Source organism: Cajanus cajan, chromosome 9, assembly GCF_000230855.2.
Source record: "Cajanus cajan strain Asha chromosome 9, NIPB_CcT2T_4, whole genome shotgun sequence".
Lineage (NCBI taxonomy): Eukaryota > Viridiplantae > Streptophyta > Magnoliopsida > Fabales > Fabaceae > Cajanus > Cajanus cajan.
The window spans coordinates 48,252,741-48,280,658 of NC_138525.1; the positions used below are offsets into that span (position 1 = coordinate 48,252,741).

Below are 27,918 nucleotides of genomic sequence, written 5' to 3' on the forward strand. Positions count from 1 at the left end.
GCTCGTTCCTTCCTCCAAAATAATTTTTTACTATCGACTAGTTCGAATCTCCAAGCTAAATGCTCGGAATTCCAGAACTTCGTCGGATCGACTCCCAGAGAGATTTCTAGGGCAGAACACTGCTCAAAAACCCCAGAATACTCAAGGAGGGAGTCAAAACTGTGTGTGAAAGTGTCCAATGACGTCCAAATGACGTCTTATTTATAGGGATGAGGCGCAGTACGGCCCCTGGGTCCAATACGGCCCGTATTGAAGTTTTGAACTTCAATACGGCCGTATTGAATTTAATACGGCCGTATTGAAATTCAAAAACTTCAATACGGCCGTATTGGTTTCAGTACGGCCGTATTGCAGTTCAAAAATGCAATACGGGCCGTACTGAATTCCAAGGAGGCCGTATTGAGCTCCACTCCTCTCACTTTCTTATTTTTGGCTACTCTAAGACCTCTAAACCTACAGATAGTCATCCTATGGTCTTCTGGGAGTCCTTCTGGCTGACTTTCCTTTGATCTTCGAGAGTCTTCAAGCTTTATTTCTGACCCGGACAATTTTAGGGGTCTACAGCTGCCCCCCCTTTACTTAGTCGGACGGCCTTTTGGTGTACCGGCTGACAAGTAAAGGAGTTGACCCAATTGTCCGGGTGATGTGCCATCCTTCTTACTTGTAGCGTCTTCCGGTGGAAAATTGTTGAGTAGCCTCTCCAGGTTGAGTATTAGTCGTCGCCTCTCCAGGCTCATGCATACCTCAGTGTTTCTGACAACCTCGGTAGCTAAGTACCGCCTCTCCAGGCCCTGCCTCTCAACATGAGGCAGTTGAGTATCGCCTCTCCAGGCCCTGCCTCTCAACATGAGGCAGTTGAGTATCGCCTCTCCAGGCCCTGCCTCTCAACATTCGGCAGTTGAGTATCGCCTCTCCAGGCCCTGCCTCTCAACATGAGGCAGTTGAGTATCGCCTCTCCAGGCCCTGCCTCTCAACATGAGGCAGTTGAGTATCGCCTGTCCAGGCCCTGCCTCTCAACATGAGGCAGTTGAGTATCGCCTCTCCAGGCCCTGCCTCTCAACATGAGGCAGCTGAGTTTGCCCTTTCCAGGGTTTTGAGATAAGTTTGTCTCCACAGTCCACAATGCTGCTTCGACGGTTTGTTTTTCTGATTTTGTGCCGCTGAGGGCTGGATAACGCAGGGATCCGTCTAGGGGATGTGCAGTCATTCATAGGTTTTTGTGCCCCAACTTGCATTGCTTAGTTGGTACCCATGGGGAATTTCTGACTCCTTGGGGTGTAGACACAGATGCTCTCTCTCTGAGTTGAGCGATGCCTTATGTTTGGCTGACGTCCTTTTGACGTAAGTGGAGTATCCCGGTTGTCCTTATTCGGGTGTCTCTTTTGCTTTTCTGATTTTTGTAGCCTCTATGTAGGCTGTTATCCGCTGGGGGATTCTGTCGTTCAATTCTTGACTGGCCTCTTCTGTTAGGCAAATCATCTTGATGTTCGGTGTTTGGCTGGATGCCGAATTCCGCTTGGGGAATATTTATTGATATTTTTTATTTTTCTCCTTTTGTAGGGGTGCCTCTTGAGTAGGCGACTGGGGATTTGGGGATCTTATGTATCCCAGAGTATTATTTAGGAAGCCTCTGCAGGCTTAGCCTCACTCAGCGCTTGAGTCAGAGAGCTATCTTCCACTGAGGAAGTTTCAAGTCCTTTGACTGAATATTTTGCTTGGATGATCGCGCTTCCATTGGGGATTTTGACGATCTTGCTTTGATAGCTCTCGCTGGGGATTTGTTCCATGAGCTTAAGCTGAGGTTTCTCTGGGGAGTATTATTTCTGCGAGCCTCTCCAGGCTCAGTTATTCTGAGAGAGTATTATTTTGGCGAGCCTCTCCAGGCTCAATTATTCTAAGAGGGAGTATTGTTTCGGCAAGCCTCTCCAGGCTCAATTATTCTGAGAGAGTATTATTTCGGCGAGCCTCTCCAGGCTCAGTTATTCTGAGAGAGTATTATTTCAGCAAGCCTCTCCAGGCTCAGTTATTCTGTGGGAGTATTATTTCGGCAAGCCTCTCCAGGCTCAGTTATTCTGAGAGAGTATTATTTCGGCAAGCCTCTCCAGGCTCAGTTATTCTGTACAATTTGTTGGGTTTTCTGTATTTTGCCTTTTTTTGTTGATTTTTGGCTTTTTCTGTATTTTTGCCTTTTTTGTCGATTTTTTGGCTTTTTCTGTATTTTTGCCTTTTTGTCGTTTTTTTGGCCTTTTCTGTTGACTGTTGTCATACACAAGCAATTTTTCTATTTTTCTATTTTATGCAATTGCCTCATGATAAGGTCTTTGAATGTGCAACTAATGTGTGTGTGATGCACAAATGCAAGTTTGATTATTTTATTAATGCTTTTTTTTTTTTTTTAAATGAATGGCTCTCCCTATCCTCCTTTTCTTGGAGGAATTTCTGTCGTCGACGTGAGGGAATATCTTTGTGAGCCTTTTTCACAGGAGATTACGGATTTTATAGGAACCCCTCCAATTTTCTTTATTGACTGATTATTAAAGGAATTTCGTACAATTTTTATGAAATACCAATTTTAGAGGCATAATCACATGGTCAAGAGAGAAGAGAAAATGAATAGATATTTTATTGATATTCACAAGTGTTTTTACAGAAAGATATACAGAAGGAATTTCTGAAGAATGGCTGGCCAGGGTAGGCTATATACATTGGGCTTAACAATTATATCTGTAATTGTTGCTCTTTACATTCCCCTAGTTGCTTCGGGTGAGATGCCTGAGCCAGGAGTGTAGATGCTGCAAGACGCTTGCTTCTAGAAGATAATCACTTGAGCCGCCTTTCGGTTTTCGATTCAAGTGATCGTTGCTTGCTTTGTTTTTGTATCTTATTCTTTTGCCCCTAATTTTTGCCTAGGACATATCCTAGCGGGGATAAATTCGCCTTTGTTTTGCCTAGTACCCTTGTACTGGCGGGCTTTTTATTTTGCCCTAACTTTTGCCTAGGACGCCCTTTTTGGGTTTTCATCCTAGCGGGCCTATGCAAGCAACGTCTTCAAGCATAGTACTTCTTTACCACGTCAGCGTTGACTGGGTATCGAAGTTCTTCTCCATCCATGTCTGTGAGGATCAATGCTCCTCCTGAGAAGGCTCGTTTTACCACGTATGGTCCTCCGTGATTTGGGGTACACTTTCCGATTTTGTCTTTTTGAGTTGGTAGCAATTTCTTCATTACCAACTCTCCCTCATGGTAGACTCGAGGGTGGACTTTCTTGTCAAAAGCCTTTTTGATCTTCCTCTGATAGGCTTGACCATGGCATATGGCGTTCAGCCGTTTCTTTTTGATAAGGTTCAACTGGTCGTATCGGCTTTGAACCCATTCTACCTCGGAAAGTTTTGTTTCCATGATTACCCTTAGAGAAGGTATCTCGACTTCAACGGGTAGAACTGCCTCCATCCCATAAACGAGGGAGAATGGAGTAGCTCCTGTAGATGTACGTACTGAAGTCCTATAGCCATGAGGAGCGAAGGGTAACATCTCGTGCCAGTCTTTAAATGAGACAATCATCTTTTGCACTATTTTCTTGATGTTCTTATTGGTTGCCTCGACTGCCCCATTCATCTTTGGCCGATATGGGGAAGAGTTATGGTGTTGGATCTTGAATTCTTGGCACAGTTCTTCCACCATTTTGTTGTTCAGATTAGATCCATTATCAGTGATGATTTATTTCTCCATGCTTCCACTAGATTATTCTAAAATCATTTGGGACAAGAGAGAAAAGAAGGGAAAGATACTTTTATTCTGAAGTTTGTGTTTTAGAGGGGATTTATTTTTCAAAAATGGTTTTTGTAAGAATGGTTGGCCAAGGTAGGCTTATGTGTTTAGGCTTGTTTGATTAAACACTTATGAAGTTAAGAAAATCTTTGTTTATTGACGTTGTGATTTGACAACTTAGATAGCTTCCCTTGAACCTTTCTTGAATTCGGCTCGTGGTACCATCATGGATTTCTCTTTTTTTTTTTTTTTTGATTGTCCTTATTTTTGCCTAAAACACCCTTTTGTGGCGTTTTAGCGGACTTTTGTTTTCGTTTATTTTGCAACCCTAATTTTTGCCTAGGTCACCCTTTTGTGGGATTCCTAGCGGGTCTTTTGCTCTTATTTTTGCGCAGCCCCCTTTTTGGGTTTCCTGCCGAGCTTTTTTTATTTTAAAGGATTTCTTTTTATCCATGATGGCACTTGTCGAGGCCAAGGGAAGGTGCTCCAAGTTGTCACACACACTTCCACATAAAGATGATGTGGGTTTATTATTATTAAGATGATTTTAACCTCATTCATGTTTATTCAAACAGGGTTAAAAATAATGTGGTTTAGAATTTTATTATAAGCAAGAAAAGAAGCAAAAAGAATGATTTCATTATAATCATAGCGGAAACATATGTCCTTATTTCATCACTGATATGGGTCCCAATGTTGACCTCTTTTATCTCTCGGCCCTGCCCCAAATTCACAATCTCCAATTTCTCTTGATATGGTTGGAGTAGACGAGCTTCTTGATTTAGCAGTCTTTGCAGATCCGGAGAGATGACCTCCTCATCACTGTCCAACTCAACCCATTCATCCTCAACTTTCGGATCCCGGTCAGAGCGAACAATTACAGACATAATTATTTTATTGGTTCTGTTTAGGTTTAGAATTATTAATGTTAATGAGGAAAGAGAGAAAAGAACAAAAGAGAGAGTGATGTGTGAAGAATGCCTCTTTATTGATATGTATTAAAATTTGTACAAAGACCCTTATTTACATGAAAAGGTTCTCATGATCTCGGGTACTGATCATGAGTTCCTAAAAGAAAAATATGAAGGGGCCCTATCGTGGCTTGTTCTTCTCTCTATTCCTGCTTTGGCCGAGGATTCTTGCTCACGTCGGGCGCTGTCGAATCAAAAGTGATCCACCCGGCATCGATAAGGTCTTGGACCTTATTTTTGAGAGCTCTACATTTCTCCGTTGAATGCCCCGATGCCCCCGAATGGTATAGACATTTGTCTTGCGGTTTGTACCAATAGGGATGAGGTGGATCAATCTTCTTTAGTGGAACGTAAGCTAGAAGACGTGCTTCCACTAGCTTCGGCAGGAGGTCGCTATATGTGGTCGGAAGTTTATCAAACTTCTTCACAGAGTTGTATTGCGACTTTCCTGACTTCGAAGTGGAGGAAGACGAGGAAATGGTTATGGCACTGACTCCTCTCTCCTTCTTCTTTCCAAAGGTCTTCTTAGCTTTAAATGATTGGGAAGGTTTAGCTAGCTTCCCACTTTTCAGCTCTTGTTCCACTTTTCCTCCAACATGATGGGACTCATGGTCACTGTGCTCAGCCCCGTGTATGTTGTGGTGACGCATGAGTTCCATCATTTGCGCCATTTGCTCCTTGAGCTGTGAGAGCTAGGCTGTAAGCTTCTTATTTTGTTCCTCCAACGCGTCCATCTTCTTGATTTTCTGCGCGCGTGAGGACAGAGAGATGACCAGCCACTTTCTAAAATGAATGCTTAATTAGTTTATTTTATGGAATGAATACGCTCTTGACATGAGCTTGATAACCCTCCATTTTTAAGGCGCTGCCTTTTTAAAACGGAGTGTTACCACCCTCCTTGACTTATGATCCCTCCCCAACGGAGAATCTCGATAATTATGGGTCTCTTTTACTCATGTCAAGAGGTATTGGTGAACCTAAAATGCATGGTTTATGAGGATGCATGATGTCTTATTGGTAATGATGTACATGCTCCTCACTTTTATTATATTTCCACACATGGTCTTTCCTCTCATGTCATGGTATTTTCATGCATGGGGATTATTCTTAGACCTTATCACGAGGTTTTATTAATGCACAAACAATATCACATAAACCTATACACAAACAATTCACTCATCCACGAACAGTCACGAGCGAATCACGAGGTAGGGGTATCCTGCAGAAAAGTGCATATTCAAGGTGGTTCTAACTGTTCTCACCGGTCTGAGGCCCCCAAGGTGCCCCCATTATAGGGACCCAATTCCTCTCGTCGTAAGTCGATGGAAAGTTCCAACGCACTGTCGGACTCGAGTTCATGGTTATCACCTTGAGTGATGTTTTCCGACAACGGTCTACGGGCACCTATAGACCCATTCGACAACCGGCCGTACTAACATCCACTCCCTATGGCTTTCCACTCATGCCCCCGGGTATAGAGGGAACTGTTGTGTGCAAAGGTTTGTGTGCAGTTTTTATTTCAAACAATTGCGAGAATTTAAACATACAACAATTATTAAAGCCAAATAGATAAACATGTTATCATACAAGTGAGGGGTAATAAAGTAATTTTAAACTATTATTTTAGAAATAATCCATCACTAAATGAGACTGACTCTCGAGGCTTCCCCAGTGAAGTCGCCATCTGTCGCCACCCGCCGAAACGGACTTGGCATTCGCGACGATGGTCATGACTCGTTTTAAAGTTTTGGAAAGTGGTGGATTGTTAGAACGACTTATTCTCAAACTGAGACCTTGTCGAACTAACAATTTTATTAAAATGATTCACCAATCCATGTTAATCCCAAGCGGGACCCTCCATGGATTAGTAGTTTTCGCAAAAGGTAGGGTTCTTAGAGTCGCCACCAATATTTTACTCAAAACATTGGAAAAAGATTTAAGGCAATTGATTTTATAAATCAACTTTGGCCATTACAACCAGAGTTGGGTAAGGGAGTCGGTTACGTGCGGGGAAGGTGTTAGCACCCCCACAACGCCCCATTAGGGTTCCCTATGACGGATTATTTATTAAATAATAGCGTAAAATTACTAAATTACCCCTATTTATTGTAAACGATTACAAACGAGATATCTACATTATGAAAACTTTAAACATGTAATGCAGCAATCAGAAAGCAATAAAGGAAAGCGATAAAAGAAAGGATTTGGAAAGGAAACCTTTGAAGCGTGCTTTTATATATATCAATGAAATCTAGGAGGCTTTTTGGCGCTCCCTCTCTCTACAAGCCCGCTCGTTCCTTCCTCCAAAATAATTTTTTACTATCGACTAGTTCGAATCTCCAAGCTAAATGCTCGGAATTCCAGAACTTCGTCGGATCGACTCCCAGAGAGATTTCTAGGGCAGAACACTGCTCAAAAACCCCAGAATACTCAAGGAGGGAGTCAAAACTGTGTGTGAAAGTGTCCAATGACGTCCAAATGACGTCTTATTTATAGGGATGAGGCGCAGTACGGCCCCTGGGTCCAATACGGCCCGTATTGAAGTTTTGAACTTCAATACGGCCGTATTGAATTTAATACGGCCGTATTGAAATTCAAAAACTTCAATACGGCCGTATTGGTTTCAGTACGGCCGTATTGCAGTTCAAAAATGCAATACGGGCCGTACTGAATTCCAAGGAGGCCGTATTGAGCTCCACTCCTCTCACTTTCTTATTTTTGGCTACTCTAAGACCTCTAAACCTACAGATAGTCATCCTATGGTCTTCTGGGAGTCCTTCTGGCTGACTTTCCTTTGATCTTCGAGAGTCTTCAAGCTTTATTTCCGACCCGGACAATTTTAGGGGTCTACACCTGACAATATTGGTCGAACCATTTTTGATGCATCTGTCTCTTTATCAAAAATGGTACAAAGGAACATCTGCTTGAAAAAGGTTATTAATCATCGAGGAAAGACTGATTTCGAAAAATTTTGCCCTAAAACTATTCCTTCTCTTCCAACTGCTCATTTTGGTTTGGTTAAACATTTATCTCGCCGTCCTTGGGTGATGTCACTTGACCCATTTTACCTTGAGCGCAAAGAAATTCCTGTAAAGGATCGAGTTACTTATGCGAGATGTTCCGTGTACGATTTTCCTCGAAGGAGATGGTGGCCATTGTGTTGGGTCGATAATCGCAATCCCCTTCCTGGTAAATGTCTTTAATAAAAATATTATGCAATTCCCTCTTGTACTTATCTCATCCTTGCTTTGCATTGTGTAGTTGCTCCTCAACATGCTGAAGAAACTCCCAACTGGGATAGTGATGACGATGATGATAAGGGGTCTTCGTTGAAGACCGCTTCTGACAAGGTTTCCCTACGTTCTAAGGTACAACTCTACAACTCTTTTCGATCTAGTCTTTCAATCAGATTAACTTAATATTACCCTTTCTAAGTCTTTTCTTATTTCCAGAGTCTCGAGACCTCGAAGAAACAAAAGGCAGCCTCGAGTGCCAAGACTGTGAGTAATTCATATTTGCCCTTTCATTTTTTCTCTTTTCTAATTTTCCTTATTTCTTCAGATTTCGCCCACAAAAAAGCTAGATAAAGGTAAGGGGAAACAAGAGATTCCTCTTCCTAAGAAGACCTAGAAGCCGCCCGTCGAGAAACTCCTTAAGGATGCTATGAAATCTGTTCCTAAGGTATATAGCTTCCAACTCGACTTCCAGTTTCCTTAGACTTTCGACTTATCTAAGATTTTCTTTAATCACAGTATGTTTAGGTAATTCATCTCTCATCTTCTCGAGAAGTTTCCAAGGATACTCCTCTTTTTATTGAGAAACCACAACAGGTTCGACTTTCGTTGATCTTTGTTCCTCTGTACTTCCTTCTTGTGTCTTAACTTCTTCGTTTTACAGTTGGTTACTCCTCAATTGAACATCATCGAAATGACCCCAACGGGCATCCTTGCCAATCCCCAAACTAATGATGTTCCTTTGTCGGACCCTGTTGTGAAGACTGAAACTCCGCACCAATCTTCTCAAGATGAAGCTGTCTCGTTGGACTTAAGCCTCCCATTAGTCCAAATCATGGTATCTTTTTTTTTTATATTATTATTATTTATCTCTATCAATTATTGTGCAAAGAAATGTACCTTGCTTATCTTCTTTTCCTGTGCAAATTCGACTGATTCTCCAACTCTGACTCCTTCTCTATCAAAACAAGGTGGTGTCGAATCTTCAAAGCCTCCTACCCCTTCACTTCCATCTGCTGATTTAGATTTAATCATCTTCTTCACCGACGACGTGGAGGTTGATAACATCTTTGACGTCTTAGAGAATTGGACAAACGGAACTTTCATTTTTAAGAAAGCTCCTGAGTCTGTGGCCAATTTCCAACCTTTGCTCGACTTTTTTCGATCCAAAGCCTATGTTGAGGACCTTAACCAAGCGTTTCTTGTCCCCGAGTTCAAGACTGAGGTCGAGCAAATGGTGGATGACCTACTCGCATATCCGGACCTTCCTCCCGAAATTCATCTCGAGCTTCAGGAATTCATCAAACCATTCACTCTTGCTTATGATCTTTGAGCCAAATGGGCCAACACCTTCCAAGAGGTAGCTCATATTGAAGTGGGCACCGAAGGTGATCGTGCCAAACTCGAACATCTGAGACAAGAATTGCTCTCGATCAGAAAATCTACTGAAAAGATGATACCTGCCTTCAAGAAGCTGCAACAAGAGGAGGTAGATGTCGAGAAGTCTATTGAGGCTTTACAACATGAGCTGAACAACCTTCGCTCGAAACAGGTTGCTTTAAAAACTAAAAGTCAAGAGGTTGTTCAGTGTTAGAAAAGTCTCAGAGATGAAGGCAAGGTTATATCGTCGAGACTCGCGAAGACCTTGGAGCAGAAGAAACAGCTAGAAGCTCAGTGCGCTTCTCGAAGGCAGAGTTTGGATGAGGCTTATCAGGCCTTTAAGAATTTTAAGTCTAAGTTTTGTAATATCAATTAAATTTTTGAACATCAATTTTATTTTCTTTTATGTTATTTTGGATATTTGTTTCAATACTCTGACCTTTCATGAAAGTATTTCAAGTATTTGCCATTAATCACTTTACTTGCTGCATTCGACTTTACTTCTTTAATCACGTACGCGTTTTTTGAATACACTTGATTGACTATAAATGAGCCTTCCCAGTTATAAGACCATTTACCCAAATATCGACATTTTTTATCTATAGGAAGAATTGCTTTTAACACTAGATCTCTAACTCGAACCTTTTATTGTATGTTTTCTCTACTCTTTCTTTTTGCTGGACAAGATTTTGCAACACTATCAACCTCTCTTCCTCTAAAGACACCAACTCATCATACATTAGATTCCAATAATCCTCAATAGGCAAATCGTTTTGTCTTTGTATGTGAATTGATTGTAAATTAATATCTATAGGGAGAATGGCTTCATGCCCATACACCAATTTGTATGGTGTAGTTCTTGTAGCATCTCTTAGCGAATTTCTATAAGCCCACAATACTTGAACAAGTGTTTCATGCCAACTTCGAGGCTTACTCGAGATATGTTTCTTAATCAAACTGATAATTAGTTTATTAGTAGCTTCTACTTGTCCATTTTCTTGTACATAATACGGTGTCGAAGTTACTAACTTAATTCCTCTCGATTGAGCATATTGAGTAACTTTTCGACCTGTAAAAATTGTGCCTTGATTCGTAGTAATTGTTTGGGGAATTCCAAACCTTGTTATGATATGATCTTCAACAAAATCAATTATGTCTTTTTGATCGACTTCTTTTCGAGGAAGGTGGATGAATTTGTCCTATTATATCAATTGCCCAACCTCGAAATGGCCAAGGCTTAATGATCGAATGTAATTCACTCGTTGGAACCCTTTGTATTGGTCCATGTTTCTGACATTCTTCGCAGCTTCTAGCAAATTTGATACAATCCTTAACCATGGTTGGCCAATAGTACCCTTTTCTCGATAAGGTCCACCTTATTTTCTCTCCAGCTTGATGTGCCCCACAAATTCCTTCATGTACTTCTGCCATAGCTATATAACTTTCATGACTCCCGAGGAATTTTAATAGAATCCCATTGAAACCCCTTTTGTATAATTCATTATTTAGCATGACATAATTAAGGGCTTGGAATTTGATCTTTCTTTCGACTTTCAAATTTGGATTTTGAAGGTACTCGATTAATTCTTTCCTCCAGTCTTGATGGCTCCATGTACTAACACTTAGACTCTCTAGATTACATATTAGTTCACTCTCTATATGAATTAAGGATTTGAGACATCCCTTACTCATTTTATACCCTGATGCGATTTGAGCCAATTCATTCGCAATGGTGTTTGCATTTCGAGAAATGTGTTCTAACTTGACCTCATCGAATGTGCTTAGTAATTTAATGGCTCGAGTCTTACATTCGATCAGTTTTTCATTTGAGCATTTATACTCCTGAGTTAATTGTTTAATGACGAGTTGCAAGTCCCCTCGAACTACCACGTTCCTAGCTCCTAACTCTTTAAGGGTCTCGAGTCCAGTAATGAGCGCTTGATACTCAGTTTCATTATTCGAGTATTCTTTGTTTGTTTTTAGTGACAATTTAGTCGGAATTCCTTCAGGGGAAATGATTAACAAACCTACACTAGTTCCTAACTCATATTTCGAGCCATCGAAAAATAATTCCCAAGGTTTGGTTGTTAAGTACTTGATTTCTTTAGTTATGCTCGAATGATCCACAAAAAAATCCGCAATTACTTGTCCCTTAGTGGATTTTAAAGGTACGAAAATTAATGAATACTCAGTTAACGCAAGTGCCCATTTGCCAATTCGATAATGTAAAATGTAACACAGGTTTACACAACATGTACTTAATAACATTATTTCGACAAAATACCAAAACAGCAAAGGGTCTAAGATAGTACTTCAACTTTGTACAAGCAAAATAGAGACTTAAACATAATTTCTCTAAAGGAGTATATCTATTCTCAGCTCCCACCAACATTCTACATAGATAATAAACGACTCTTTCGATGCCATTATCATCGTCTTGCGCCAACATGCCTGCAATAGTCGAATCGTTAGCTGAAATATACAACTTCAATTGTTTTCCTTTAGAGGGTGGTGCAATTACTGGAGGATGAGCCAAATAAGCTTTGATTTCCTTGAATGCTTTCTGGTGCTCTTCTTCCCATCGAAATTCCTCTTCCTTTTTCAAATGCAATAATGGAGAAAATACTTTAGTTTTGCCAGACAAATTCGATATGAATCTTCTGAGAAAATTTACTTTACCTAGGAGAGATTGAAGTTCTTCTTGTTCGATGGAGGTCTAGTTTCCATGATAACCTTAGTCTTGTTCTTATCCACTTCGATCCCTTTTTGGTGTATGATAAACCCCAAAAACTCTCTTGCTGTAATACCAAAAGCACATTTTAGTGGATTCATTTTTAAACCATGTTTCCTCATTCTCTCGAAAGATAATTTTAGATGGCATAAGTGTTCCTCTTTTCGTTTCGACCCAACAATTATATCATCAATATATACTTGTACAAACTTACCAATTAAGTCATGGAATATTAAATTCATTGCCCTTTGATATGTGGCACCTGCATTCTTTAATCCAAATGGCATCATCACCCATTCATATACGCCTAAAGCTCCTGGACATCAAAAAACAGTTTTCGATACATCATTAGCTGCAATATAAATTTGATTATATCCAGAATAACCATCTAATAGGCTCATGATTTCGTTACATGCAGCGACATCTATCATTGTTTCAGCAATAGGCATAGGATATTCATCCTTGGGAGTAGCTGTGTTAAGGTCTCGAAAGTCAATACATACCCCGATTTTCCCGTTTTTCTTGATAACAGGCACAATATTCAACACCCATTTAGCATATCTTGAGGTCCTGATGAACTTAGCTTTCAACAACCTATCGATTTCTTCTTTTATTTTGTTAATCACTTCTAGAGCAAATCTTCGAGGATTTTGCTTAACTGGCTTCTTCCCAGGAATTGTTAGTAGTCTATGCTCTACCAAGCTTCGATCCAAACCAGGCATCTCCCCATAATCTCAGGCAAAACAATCTTTATATTCGTGTAATACTCAAATAACTTCTTCCCAGAGCTTCCCTTGCAAAAGTTTGCTAACATAAGTGATTTTCTTGTTCTCGACAGTTCCCAGATTAATCTCTTCCAGTGGATCTTGAGATTCTAACTTGTGATCCTCACCACTTGACTTTTCGAATCCCAATGGTGAATCATCGAAAACACAGTCTAGCCTTGCCTCTTCCTGATTGGCAACAGTTTCTCCCTTTTCGACCTTCTGGTCTACTTGTTCTTTTTCTTTTGCTTCGGCCATTAAGGTCGTACTGTTCACACATTCTTTGGATTTTGTTGACATCTATTCCTTATCTTCACACTCTTCGGCCATTTCGGCCGTTCGATTGGCCACGTAGGCCGACATTCGAGCTAAAAAGATCGAATAGGGGTTTTGATCCCTCATTCTTCTTCTTGAGTCGATTCCTTTTCGGCTCGAATAACAAATCCTCTTTTCACATCCCAACAAAACACTTTCCTGACACCTTCTTCTTCATCCATCATACTAGCATTATGAGCATCGAAAGGCTTGGTTTTTGCAAACGCGGTCAATTGTTGATCTACAAAATGCATGCCCACTTCGTACTCCTTCTGGTCAGCATCGAGTACTTCTAAGCCTTCATCATCATTCCAGAAATAGATCTTCTGGTGAACAGTCGAAGGAACAGCTCCTACTCCATGTATCCATTCTTGACCCAGCAAGACATTGAAGTTTGCCTTCGACGGAGTCACTATGAACATGGTTTTTCGTTTCACACTTCCTATTTGCACATCGAGCAAAATCATGCCCTCAGGTTGTGATGACTTGCCTGCATAATCTGATATGAGGATGTTATGAGGCTTTAGATCAGCAATAGTCTTTCCAAACCTTTTCAGCATGGTTCTTGGGAGTATGTTTATGGCTGCCCCTCCATCAACCAACACTTTGTTCACTTCATGTCCCTCAATCATCAAAGTTAACAGTAGAGGCTTAAGATGAGCCTTCATGTCTTCAGTAGGAGAGTCAAACACAACTGACTTAAACTTAGGAATAACTCGAGAAATCTGGTTGACCCATACAATTTTTGACTCATAACTAGGATCATCGAAAAAATCCTCTCGGTGGATATCCTCCTGCTCATTAACAGATTCCATGGCCCCAACATACTCAGAAGGTAAAATCGACACTATGCCACAAATATCTTCTAAAGAATCGTCGAAACTACTCTCGAAGTAATCAGTTATCATATCTTTATCATCCTCAATAAACTTTCGAGATGACTCACCTTTCTGAGGTACTGGGATCGAAAAAACGGTTCCCTCTAAAACCTTCAAATGTAGCCTTCCTCATTCTCTGTTTTCTCCTCCACTGAGTCTTAGTCAGATTGTTGAAAGGTTGTCTAAAACCACGCCCATAACTTCCAGACATGCTCAAGAATTTCTCAGGAACTCCAGACACATTCAAGAATTTTTCGGGAACCCCTTGGAATGTAGGCCCAACATAATTCATGACCTGTTTCCCTCGACCCATTCCAACCATTTGTCGTGTAGGAGCATTTCATTTCCCTCGACCCATTCCAACCATTTGCCGTGGAGAAGTATTCCATTTCCCCAGTGTTCAACCTAGTGTTAGGCTTGGCCTTTTCTCGAAGTTTCTCAGCTTTGTAGCTTTTCATTACCTCCGATTCTTCGAAGGCTTTGGCAGCAGCTCTGTCAAATACTGCACTGCATCGATGGCACAACATGACTTCCCTATCAGTATCCTTTTTCTTAGACAAGAACTCGACCAAACTATATCCCTACTTAGGATAGATAGGTTCCTTCTCTTTAGCAAAGTCATCTAACAGTTCCTCCAGTTTTTCATCAGAGATAGGCTCAACATTCTCATCCTCTTCGATGCTTACTTCGACCATGTTAATCCCCATCAAGACTAGTTCTACGTACCTAGTATGAGCTGCAAATAGATCAGTATCCACTTTCATGTATTTTTCCTTGAAAGCTAGACGACCCTCAGTGACGCCTTCTCGATCATATCCCTGAAACGCACACAATTATTAGTCCAATGACCATACATATTGTGATACTTACAAAATTTCTTCTCTTTTCTTTGTTCGAATAGAGGAATTTTATGGTTTTCTGGGAGTGCAATCTTCTTATCTTTTAAAAAATATCAAATATTTTATCTGCCTTAGTCACATCGAAACTATATCTCCTAGTCGAACTCCCTTCCACATTATCTCTTGGTTTTAACATTTGGCACTGATAGGTAGGGCCAGGGCGCAACTCAGTTATGTTAACTTCGAAATCATCACTCGAACCCTCACAATTAACATCATCACCGATCTTTGTGTTTTCTAAATAAGCTACCTTTTCTTTTCGAACAAATCTATCAAATTTCTTTAATCTTTCCTTTTCTAACTTAATTTGCTCGATCCTCCTTACTTTCTCTGCTAATTGGGCCATATCCCTTAATTGTTGAATGACTAATTTTTTACAAATTGATAAATCTAACCCTGTTGCAGCAATTTTGACTAATTCGTGTTCAGGTATGTTAGTGTAACATCGCGATTTTAAATGCCTGAACCTATTCAAATAATCGTCTAACGTTTCATGATTTTGTCTCTTAACACTCATTAAATCGACTATACTAACTTTAGTCTCTCCTCGAAAAAAAATTTCATGAAAGTTACCTTCTAATTGAGCCCAAGTGTTTATCGAGTTAGGAGGCAATGTTGTGAACCATGTAAAAGCATGTTTAGTCAGCAAACTTGGAAAATACTTCATTTTTAAATATTCATTGTTCGCTAAATCTCCACATTCGACTAGATACCTAGCTATATGTTCAACAGTAGATTCATTAAGTTCTCCCGCAAATTTCGAAAATTTTGAGACTTTTGCCCCCCTAGGCAATTCTACCTGAGTCACATATTCTGGAAAATTAGATACAAAATAGGGACGTTCATTTCGACCTACCTTGAAACCATGCCTGTTTAATACCCTTTCTACAATTTGATCTAGATTTTCATCAAGGTTCCTATGAGGCCGTCCTAAGTTCTGGGGAAAAACTACATTCCCACCTTGATTTTCCATATCGTTCAAATTCGCACTCATGGCTCTCGAAGGTGGACTATCTCCCAATTTATCTCCTATTTTATCTATCAACTCATACAAAGGGGTCATTATATTATGCATCTGGGTTGACAACAAATTAACCATGTCATAATTACTATGGTCCATCTGTTGTCAAAGGGCCATCATGACTTGATTACTAATACCTGTGGGAACATAACTACTATGTCGAACCAGAGATCCCTCATGACTAGTCCCTATATGTTGATACGGATCTTGCATGACAAATCCCAATCCATTTGGTCTGGGATTATATCCCTGTGGGGATACATGCATTTGTGAATTTGGTCCTAAATAGGGTACTGGCATACCCCATGGATATTCTCTAGTGGCATTTGCGAATTCTTGGGATACATTTGTTTGCCTAGCCACATTTTCGAGCAAAACAGGGGGTGATGTTGCCCCCCTTGTCACAGTAGTCACACTATTTGGGTTTGGATTTACGTGCTCTACATCTACTTGAGTGTCATTGTTCATTTCTCTCCTATTATTAGACGTAGACATAGTTCTTCCACTCCTAAGTCTCATAAAACATGCATACCTAAAACTAGTTTAATTATGTTTTCAATTAAACGTGTCCCACCGGGCGTGCCAATTTGTTTGTGGTGGAATTTGTTTATGAGTTCTTTTTATTCGAACTAGCACTAGTTTGTTTCAATTTAGGTATGTTACACTTTGTACTTTAAGGAATAAGAAAAAATGGAGTAGAAAGATTAATAATTACTTGTCTCTAGAGTTTCATTAATGATTATCAAGAAATAATGTTCATGCATATATATGCTCAAATGAAAGGAATGTTGTGACACCCTCTACCCCAACATTAATACACAATAAATGTAAACAATAGTTTTTTTTTCTTTTTTTTTTGAGTAAATAAAACCTTTCATAGTTTGATAACATCTTTCATGGATAAAATAATTGTCTCATATCATAAGGTAGAAGATTCACATTCGTAACTCATAAATCATAGAAAGTCATCATATAAGTATCAAAATTCAAGAAAACATATAAAGGAAAAATAGATCAATTCCAGCAAAGGTGGCAGTGCCTCCTAGTTAGGAATTAATTTTTATAACTTTCAAATCATATAATAAAAATAATATGACAAAGATGTACATTTTGGTCTTTTATCAAGAACGTTCAAAATTACAAAAGAAGAGAAAATTAAAGCTTTTAAAACAATAACATATTAGACTAAGCTAGCTAAGCCCCGATGTCACATCCTATCAGAGCATGCCCAACTAAAGCCTTAAGCCTCATCACCAACATCATGATCACTTGCAACATAATTTAAACATATACAAGAACAACAAGGGAGTGAGAAACATCTCACTCAGTTTCAGGTGTAGAAATAAAGGTTAGATAGCACACACACAACAAATATAAGTCACATGTAAATAATACACATACATAATCAATATCACATATACACTCATTTATCATGCAATGATGTCATGGACTCGACTCATAAATGCATGCATGTGGCGCCATAGGAAGTTTCACAATTCATCATCACTGGTGACCCTAAGGCACACCTGGTTACATCACTGGTGACCCTAAGGTACACCTTGTTAGCATGTTATATCACCGGTGACCCTAAGGTACACCTTGTTAGCATGTTACATCATCGGTGACCCTAAGGTACACCTTGTTAGCTTGTTACATCACCGGTGACCCTAAGGTACACCTTGTTAGCATCACTGGTATGCGACCTCAGCGGCACACCTGGAGTAATATATGCATATGATGCATGTCATACATTCATAATTTCATTGACTCAACATTTAACTTATTACAGAATTTCATTTAGTACATCATGTCATCATTTTTCATAGTCTCATAATCACAGCTTGTCTCAAAAGTCCATTCTTAGGTCTCATGTCATTTGTCCATATTCACATGGTCATGTCATAAATACTCCTCATAAGGTCCGCACAGGAATTTACAGAGATCCACAGAAAGCATTCTTATTTATATTAAAACTCATTTATTTTTACCATTAATTACATATTCCTTTATTACTTTCAAGGAACAAAGTAACAAAGAACAAAGTAACAAAGAACAAAGTAACAAGGAACAAAATAGAGCAAACAGAAAATAAAACAGAACAATAGGCAAGAGATTGGGGGCCAATCCGACAATCAAACTATCCAACAATTATCCCCACACCCCCGAGCGAGGTTTCTCACTCCCCCCTTACCTGGATAAGCAAGAGCTGGAACTAGAGCAAAACCTCCTCCTCTGGATTCCCTCTTTTCTTTCCCTCTCTTTCTTTCTCTTCTCTCTCTCTCTCTCTTTCTCTTTCTCTTTCTCTTTCTCTTTCTCTTTCTCTCTCTAAGATTTTCACCTTCTCACTAAGTTATAAATTTTTCACCCCTATGCCCCTATTTATAGGCATCCTGGCGCACCCGGAACGGCCCGTACTGAATTCGGAACGGCCCGTTCTGGATCCTTCAAATATACGTAAAATTCTCAACTGGAACGGCCCGTTTCAAAATCAGAACGGTCCGTTTTCAAAAAGCAGAACGACCCGTTTTAAAACTAGAACGGCCCGTTCTGGGGTTCCATTTAACACTCATTGACCATACGTAGAACGCCCAGTTTCTAACTTAACTTTTTAGGCAAATTCAAAATCTCAGAACGGCCTGTTTTACTTTGGGAACGGCCCGTTCCGGGAAAACCAAAATGGTCCGTTACATTACTTTGGAAAGGCTCGTTCCACTTTTGGAACGACCCGTTCTGCTGCTTCAAAAGTAACTTATTTACTTCATTTGGAACGGCTCGTTCCACTTTTGGAACAGCCCGTTCTGGCGTAAACAGAAACATAATTTTATAAAAACTTTCACAAATAATTTAAATTACAAACCTCTAAAATATTCTATAAAAACCTCTTTAATTAACTAAAATAACTATAAAAATAATCTTCATAAATATATAAAAATAGATAATAAGTGATATTGTAATAGTAGAAAATCCGGGGTGTTACAAATGCACAATAAGTATATTAGCAATACAAATCATAGTCCACTTAGCATAATGATCAAGATACAATTACAATATTGAAGTTGAACAACCTATAACTACGTGATTAAAAGAAGAAAACTACGCTAATCCTAATCCTAGAAAAAGAAAAGAAATGTGGTCAAGAAATTAGCACCCAGCAATCGCATGCACGGAAGCCATATGCGCAGGCAGAAAGTGTTTTCAAGAGTGCAAGTATGAAATTTCTGACCTCGTGAAGGTACATATTTCTCGTATTTATAGAGTTTAATTGAGAACGGTTAATCCCTTGCAAGTACGTCGTGGGTGAGTAACTGCCATTCAATACCCTTAATGACGTGTAAAGTTTCAACCGTTCCCCCATGTTCTTCAACTCTATCTTTCAAACCTTTGACCAAATAACTACTTTGGTGCAACTGCTCAAAAACTGCCCATAACTCCTTCTTTTGTATTTCTCGATCAATCTTTGAACAAGTTTTTTAGTAACTAACCTAGTATAACTGCTTAACTGCTTAGAGAAACCTCCAGTAACCTCCTTCCTCTACTTTTTCTGAGCAATTCTTGTTTTGTTCGACCAATCCTCGAGTACTCATATATAAGGCTCCTAATACTTTCCTGGTAGGTACTGAATTGTTTGTCTTTCTTTCGAATAGCTTCAAAAGTGTAGCTTTCGACTTGTATAGCTTTCGAGTAGCCCCAGCAGGAGGTCACTGCCTTAAATGAGAGAGGAGATCATATGATGGAGGATTTTCAAGTTTCGCTAGAAAACTTATGAATGAGGATTTTCAAGTTTCACCAGAAAACTTGTGAGGAATAGATTTCCAAGTTTCACCCATAAAATTTGTGAGAATGGAGTTTTCAAGTTTAACCCACAAAACTTGAAGGGAGAATTTTCATATATATGTAATATATTTTGAGATAAATAATGAACATCTTTGTGGACGTAGGCATGAGGGACTGAACCATGTTAAATAAATTTGTGTGATATTTTTCTATTTTTTATGATATTATTTTAATATGTTTTTCATCATTATTATTATGCGTAAAAGAAAAGAAGATTTTTTTTTACAACAAATAATAACCCAAAAATTAAAAGATGCAATTCGTACAAATCCTCTATTGGATAAACGACCCATTACATTGTATTTATCTACGATTAAAACTCAAATAAAGAATGAAGTTTAAAAAAAGATATTTAGGCACAGAGGCCTTATAATTTATTTCTAAAACTAGAAATAAACTAATACTACATAGAAAAAATTGGAGCTAAAATTATAGTGAAACAATTTAAAATAACATGCAACGTCTCGAACCCTGATGCCACATCTGTAATATTTTACAACTCAAAATAAAATTTAAAGTAATAATAGAACTCTATATAAATATAAGCCTAAGTTTTGCCTCCACATCTTAATCCATGTTGAGTTGACAATTTAAGTTATCTAGGTTGAAGAGTTGAAAAGTACAATCCAATCCAATTCTTTTTGACAAGTTATGCAAATCAACCTTCGTTCCGGGATTTTCTACCAGGACACACCATGTGTCTTGTATGAATTCGCTCATTGAATTCACCATAAACATCTTTCATGATTTTGGGGTTTCAACATTTTCCCAAACAACTCCAAAAACATCAAATATTGCAACAATTCATTACAATAGTAACTCTAAGATACAAATTCTATATTTTCAATTAACATTGTTCTATACCACAATAACAACTAATCACATTTCATTTACCACCAGTTGACCCAATTATCAAGGAAAGAAATGCAATTCTTAAGAGGACTAGTGTTAACTCCGTTACCCACAATTTCAATTTATACCTTTGATATGTATTTATATTGTAGGCTGTGAATCACCATTCTGAAACTTGTTCCTCCTTTACATATGATTTACTCAAATGATTTTAGGTTCAATTTATACAACTAGGAAATTGGTATTTGGATTTAAATAGTGTATTAATGTATTAGGATTCTCACACATACGCGTCTTTATAAGAATAAGATATTATCTACTTTAGACTTTATGATTTTATTTTTGGTCATCAATCAAAAAGTCTCTTATCGATAAAAACTTTGTGAATATATAAGTTCATGTTTATCCTCTTATTTAAACGATTTGTAACTTTAGTTGTATCCCAACAATCCCCCAAACAAAGAATCACGTTTATCCTCTCATGATTTTACTTTTGTTCATCACACAAAAGATCAATAGAGTCAATTGTAATATATAGATTTGTGTTCATCCATATATTCTAACGATGTGAAATTTTGATTGTATTCTAACAAATAAAATTTTCATCATGTATACACTACAACATCTTTCATATTTAACAACATTTAAAAAATGTTACCAAATTAAGAAAAATGTTACCAATTATAATTAGCAACACTTTTACAAATGTAGTATAAAGTCCATGTTGCTAAAAGGTTTTAGCAACATTTTAACATACCAATTGTAACATTTTATAAATGTTACAAATTGACATCTTTTGTAACATTTTAGCATATCACTAGTAACATTTTATAAATGTTGTCAATTGACACCTTTTGCCACATTTATCAAATGTTACAAATTTATGTTTTAAACATATAAATCATAACAACTTTGAATCCATTGCTTCCTTATTAATTCAAATAGTGAATTGAAAATTTACTATATTGTAACACTTGCAAGCATGAAGTTATGCATTTAATGAATTAAAATAAAGATAAACTTTTTATTTAAATCTTTTTTGTCCATCATGGTATCATTCAAAAGGCAACACAAATTTTTCAAGTTTGCAATAACATGTAATTTCTTCTTTGTCAAAGATAAAACCAAAATCATCTAAGTGACACTGTTGCATTTTTCTATGAATTCTCATTTTGAATTGTGTAACTTCCATATCAAATAGTAAGATGTCTTCAATATACACACGATCTAAATTGCCACAACCACCACCACCACCATATTCACTCTAAAACCTGCAACATAAACAAAATAAAGGTATAAAAAATTAAGAACAAGTACAAAAAATGGTTATTAAATACTGTCCTAAACTCTTAACTCATTCCTTAGAAATTAGAATTGATAGATTCAGCCACTGTCTGTCATCTTCGTTCTGTGAAGTAAACAGCTGGGTTGTTTGAAATTTGTTTTTTTTTTTTTGGCTATTAAAGTAAGAATTAGTTAATTGAAATAGGAAAAGTAACCGAGAGATTTGTTGCTAACAGTTTTCTTCTTGCTAAGAAAAATAAAATAAAATTAGAGTATACTTCATATAATTTTATGTTGCCCCACAAGCATGTAATGAGCAGGATAGCAGTATGGTTTTTATAATATTGAAAACACAAAAAAATAAATTAAAATCATTCAGGATTGAAGAAAACAAATTACTTTAAAATGAAAATAAGGCTTAGACTTACCTCATTAGTCATGGACTTCCATGTTTTAACAGCCATTTTATTAACCTATATTTTTCAAAATAAATATCAATTGGTTTATGGCTAAATAAAATCAAAAGTAATTATATCAATTTAATAAATTTCACTTACCCTTTCAACATTTTCAGAATCAAAATTTGCTTCATTGTAAAGTTTTTTAAATTTTTTCCTGTAATAAAGATTATTACTGAATAAAACAATCAAAAAAATAGAAAAATACTTTAAAGAAAGAAGATTACAAGAAAAGGGAAAACGCATTGAGTGGACACTTCGGCGTATTAGGATCTTTTTCAACAGCAGCTTCTTTAGCCTTTTCTTCATTTGATTTGTTGTATAAAAATAACAGCATATGAACCATAATATATAAAAAAATCAAACAAAAAATATATACAAATAAACAATTTAAAGACTTAAGCAAGTGAGGTGAATTCACCTTTTAACTAACTTCTCAACTTCAGCTAGATTTTCCACAATTTGAATTTCTAAATTAAGTAAGATAAGAAAAAAGTAAAATAAATCAATATATAATTTACTTTTAAATATCACATAACAGTAGATAATCAAATGTAAGTTTCTAACTATGCTCTCAAGGAGAATATGCAGAACAATAACTAGAATATGCTCCCAAGTCAATCCACATAAGAGGTAGTTGTATTATGTTACTCTTTCTACTTACCATTATTGTGTTGCTTTTTGTGAGTTTTCTCATCTCTTCCAGATTTGCTCTTGGAAGTTGTATGACTTTGTTTCTAACATAAAAGTGAAAACAATGATTAAATTCAAAATTATTATAGACAATTTTATCAACTTATTACATGTTATAAATGCACAGGAAAATCAATAAGAAATTGATTATTTCTTTTATGAAAATCACAATGAACTTACCCTTTAAGAGAAATGCACTAGGTGAGAGTCTAATAGTAAAATATCTATCATTTTCTAAAATGTACCTGCACAAGAAGTTAATATGAGAGAGTTTTTACAAATTGGCTTATGCATGAATTAATTTTATCTTATAAAGAAACTTATTTCACTTTTCTTTTATATTTTTTTCTTCTAAAGTGTTTATGGAAAAAAATTATCTAAACTGACTCAGTTGAAATTCTGTACTTTTTATTACATACATGCAACTAATTAGTTTATAAACATCCAACAGTGCAGAGAACTCTAGTGATCTTACCTTGGAAAAAGCTCTGGATGTTATATTTCATACAAAAATATGCTTTTCTAGTATTGATATGTTGCAGAGATGTAATGGAACAAGTAATGGGAATGAAATGGTTCTTAGTGATATATGCCTGGGCATTGCAATTGATAGATTGGTTCAAATCAATTCCATTTGTGGGCTCTCCACTATGTTGGATTAGTCTCTTTTTTTCTATCAGAACACTGTTGAATTTTCTTGATCAACTACTTTTACTAGACTAAGTTCCCTGGCAAATTTTATAGAAATTTTAAATTAAATAATCAACTGAAAAATACGAGTCTAAAATGAACAAAACATAACATGTAATGACAAAAAAGAAAGAATACATTCAATTTAAATTAGAGTAAGTAAACTTTGGCAACATGAATTCAAAGTTTTGTTGCATAGTCCTCAAATTGAATGCTAATTATAAACAAAAATGAGTGATCAAAATTGTTTCAACTGGATAGTTCCAACCACATTCCAATGACTTATCAGCAAAACAAAATCAGTATTTCAAAAGAAGAGGAATGTGAGAGAGCCTACAGGTAAGTCTAAATATCTAGGGAAAAATTCTATAAAGTGACTAGAATAACAGTCCAACTTTGATACCCACAAAAGCAATCAAGCTACGAAAATAATAAAAAGAGATCCCTTAGGTTAATAATTTTTTAGTCCAAAAGTAAAAGTGTGACTGTATTAGTGTATGGGATAAAAGATGTATTCATTTATGAGCACATTAACAGGCATCGCTTGATTGAAATAATAAATAACTTTCGCTTCAAATTGCAATTCAGCATTCATTAAAAATCCCTATTAAGTTTAACCCAAGAACTGAAAAGAAACACTAACTTACCCGAAAATTAAATTGAAGAATGAACACAAGGAATCCTACAGATGTTTAGCTACCTAATTCAAAAGTAAAATCCAACCGTCAGGCAATTAAAATGATCACAGACTAGGTGATCCATAGAGTGGGACCATAAGGTTATTTCTCAAATTCAATGCAGCAAAAGGGGAAGCTTGAAATGCAATCTAGCAAACTAAAATTATAAACAATTTTGAACAGACTTTTGTGAAAGGGTGAGTTGATGACTGATAACCATGTCAGAAAAATCTGTACTATCAATTTACATATCAAAGTAATTTAATTTTAAATCTGTTAGTTCAATGAAACTTTTGTATTTGCCTCAGTAAGATCTATGCACCTTCACTCCACATCAGACCACACAATTATATAACTAATACACCATATACCCTTCCCAATTTTCAAAAAAGTGGTATGAGTCTTATTATTTACATGTGGTCAATGGTCAATCTCAAACTATATATAGTTTTCCCCCTTTATATACATGTCAATCTAGAATTTCTTTCCATACACCTTGTACTTGTATGTGGTCGATGGTCAATCTCAAACTATATATAGTTTTCTCGTGCTATAATAAATAGTGATATTGACATAAAAATGTAAAAATCCCTGAAAATTGTTAAATGAAGAAAATAGAACTAGAATTATTCACTCACTGACATAAATAATTATATCTTGCATTTCCTAATATAAAAAATCCTAGTTTCCAGTAATGTCTTGCTTAAATGTCATACTCTCATCTCGTCTCAATAAATTCTTTAATAAGCAGATCTATGAAAATTATTGAATGAAAAAAAAATTGAACTGAGACTAATTTTTCACTCTAAAATAGTAAAAGTATCTTGGAACTAAGTGATGGAAATTGAGCTGTCAATGTAATTAGCAAATGACTGAACCCTGTCAGAGGAAATTGAACTAAGTGATGCTTTGGTGTCTCTTTCTCGGCTTGAGAAGGATCGAAGATTGAATCATAAAAGATTCGATTAAAGCACTCAATCAAAGATTAGATTAATGAAAATGTTGAGAAAAATTAAAAATCGTGAAACTTACTTGAACGCTTCGAAAACTAGGTCACAATGCAAGTGTGTGTGGCTTCCGATCGTGAAGAATAAAAGAGCAGAATGAGAGATGAAAAGAACAATCACGGAAACGGAACGTTGCCATTACTATCGACTAAAAAAAATCACCGAAATAGAAGGTGGCCATAGCTTAGATAAGAGAAACAGGGAAGAGCTCTGTACTTTTTTCCCTTTTTTGGTGCAGAAACGCAGCATATAACGTTTTAATCAAGTTTTTTCTTTAAGAATAATAAAATAAATTTTAAGTAAAAACAATAATTATTATGTAAAATTAGTAATTAAGTAAATAATAGTAAAGTCTATTATTAAAAATATTTAAAATATTAGATAAATTAATAATATTTAGTGTTAGAAAGTCAAGAAAAAATATATAATGTAAATAAAATAATAACATTTATGATTAAAAGTGTTACTAAAGAATATAATTCAAATGAATTGGTAACATTTATTGTTAAAAATGTTACAAAAATATATAATTAAGAGAAATTAGTAACATTTTGTTACATGTTGGCACATAAATGTTACTAAATGTGGTATATGTAGTAGTGATATATGTTGTTAGTCTAGATGATGAGTTTTTGAGGTTTTGATGAATTCTTCAGTTAATAATGCTTACCCTGATTTAGGAGAGTTGAAGAATTGGATACTTGAGTTCTATCCCCTCATTTAGAATGTTATGATCCAATTCCATCGGTTAAAATATAAATGTAGCCTTCAGTTTTCCACTCAATTTATAGTGTTATTAGAGCTTCGGTAGGGAATTGTATGATGAAAATTAAAGAGGCACTACTAGCTACAACAACCTTAGGCTCAAGTTTAATTAATCAACAGTTTGAAACAAATTTTAATTAGAATTATAGGAAGATAGTACAATGAGCAAAATATAAATATTTTAATACCAAAACCTTTTTTTCCACATCATATCTCTCTCTGCTTGTTTATTTTTTTCTTTGGTAGTGATATGTCTTGCTTTAATTAATGTGAACCTTCTCCATGGGTGAAATTATTAGATATCATAATGATGGTAAGCGTGGAAATTTCTTTTTCAAGTTGCCTTTGAAGGAGTGGAACAAAATTAGACCTATCAAGAGCTGCTTTTTCTTTCACGGATAAGGATGAGAGGTGAATTGTGATTAGTCATCCACTCCACAATGGCTATGTCGCATTCTTAATGGAGGAATTTCTAAAATCGATGGATTTCGTATATTTAAAACAAGGATTTCTTACTCTCTATTCTTTTCTTTAACTCAACATTGGTTAGGGATCTGAACGTTGGTTCGTATGGTAAATATTATTTAGACTTAAAAAGATATTATTTTATCTTTACATGATGTTGTTTAGAATTAAAAAAAGTGTTTTTATTTTAAAAATTTGTTTTCTCATGTATTGTTAGAATGCAATATTAATAATGAATAATGAAAATAATTATTCAACTTATAGAAAGGAATTCATGTAGACATTGTTGTAGATATAGACATGAGGGGTCAATCATATAAAAAGGAATTGTGTGATTTGTCTTTTTTTTTTATGATTTTTTCTTTGTGTGTTCTTTAATCATTGTGCATAAAAAGAATTTACCATTCCTAACAATGGTATTTGAGTAAATGGTTTGACCAGGTGATTGACCAACTGAGAATAGTAATAGACAATGCAAGACGATGGTGACTTATGTAAATAATCTCTTGTATTAAAAGTTCTCCTTACAATATAGAGATTAGACGGTGTATCTTATTGATACAAACGAATAGTAGTACAAATATTTTGTTACAGTTATGGTTAAATTCTAAAGATCATTATTAAATACTTGATAATAGAAAAGACTTTCACTTGAGATTTTAAAGATTATGACTATGACTATGAAAGATTTGTACAATTTAATATTTACCTTCTATTTAAACAAATACTTATAACCATTTTAAAAATTGAATTCTCGTCATTTCTATTAATAACTAAATATTGTAAAATCCATTCATAAGATAAAAATTAATTTTTTTTACTTTAGCTGGGATCTCCAATAATTTCATCTATAAAATCTTTGTGTATATATAAATCCCTCAAATATGAAATTGCTTCTATTTATTGTATAATGGGGATTACCGGATTGGGGAAATTATAGGGGGTGATCCATGTGTAGAATGAATTTAGCCTCCACTAGTTTTTTTTTAATGTTTTTTTACAGTTCATCCATGTTGAAACACGTGATTTATCTTGCTTTGTTGGGAAAATAATACTAGTATCTCTTTGAATGCTCGAAAGCAGAGATGCTTTTTGATGCATGGAAGACTAGTAGCACTAATTCCGATTTTCTCCATTTGGCAATTGATTGTACGACGCTCAAAATTTGATAAGATTTGCATTATTTGATGTGCCATGCCATGCATATGAGATTTAACTTTACGGGACTCTGCT

General features: G+C 36.3%; 1 long non-coding RNA gene across 5 annotated transcripts; it reads right to left on the bottom strand.

Moving 5' to 3' along the window:
* Nucleotides 1-21,378: 21,378 nt before the first annotated feature.
* Nucleotides 21,379-25,807, bottom strand: LOC145951794 (uncharacterized). 5 transcript variants are annotated; one of them, XR_014429728.1, is made up of 9 exons: nucleotides 25,481-25,807; nucleotides 24,419-24,471; nucleotides 23,262-23,326; nucleotides 23,053-23,125; nucleotides 22,810-22,858; nucleotides 22,616-22,686; nucleotides 22,488-22,545; nucleotides 22,359-22,403; nucleotides 21,379-21,917 (listed from the first exon to the last, which is right to left on the bottom strand). It is a non-coding gene; the product is annotated as an uncharacterized LOC145951794 (long non-coding RNA). The 5 variants fall into 5 exon arrangements; XR_014429729.1 differs by having other exon boundaries at nucleotides 22,616-22,691; XR_014429731.1 differs by lacking the exon at nucleotides 24,419-24,471.
* Nucleotides 25,808-27,918: the final 2,111 nt, after the last annotated feature.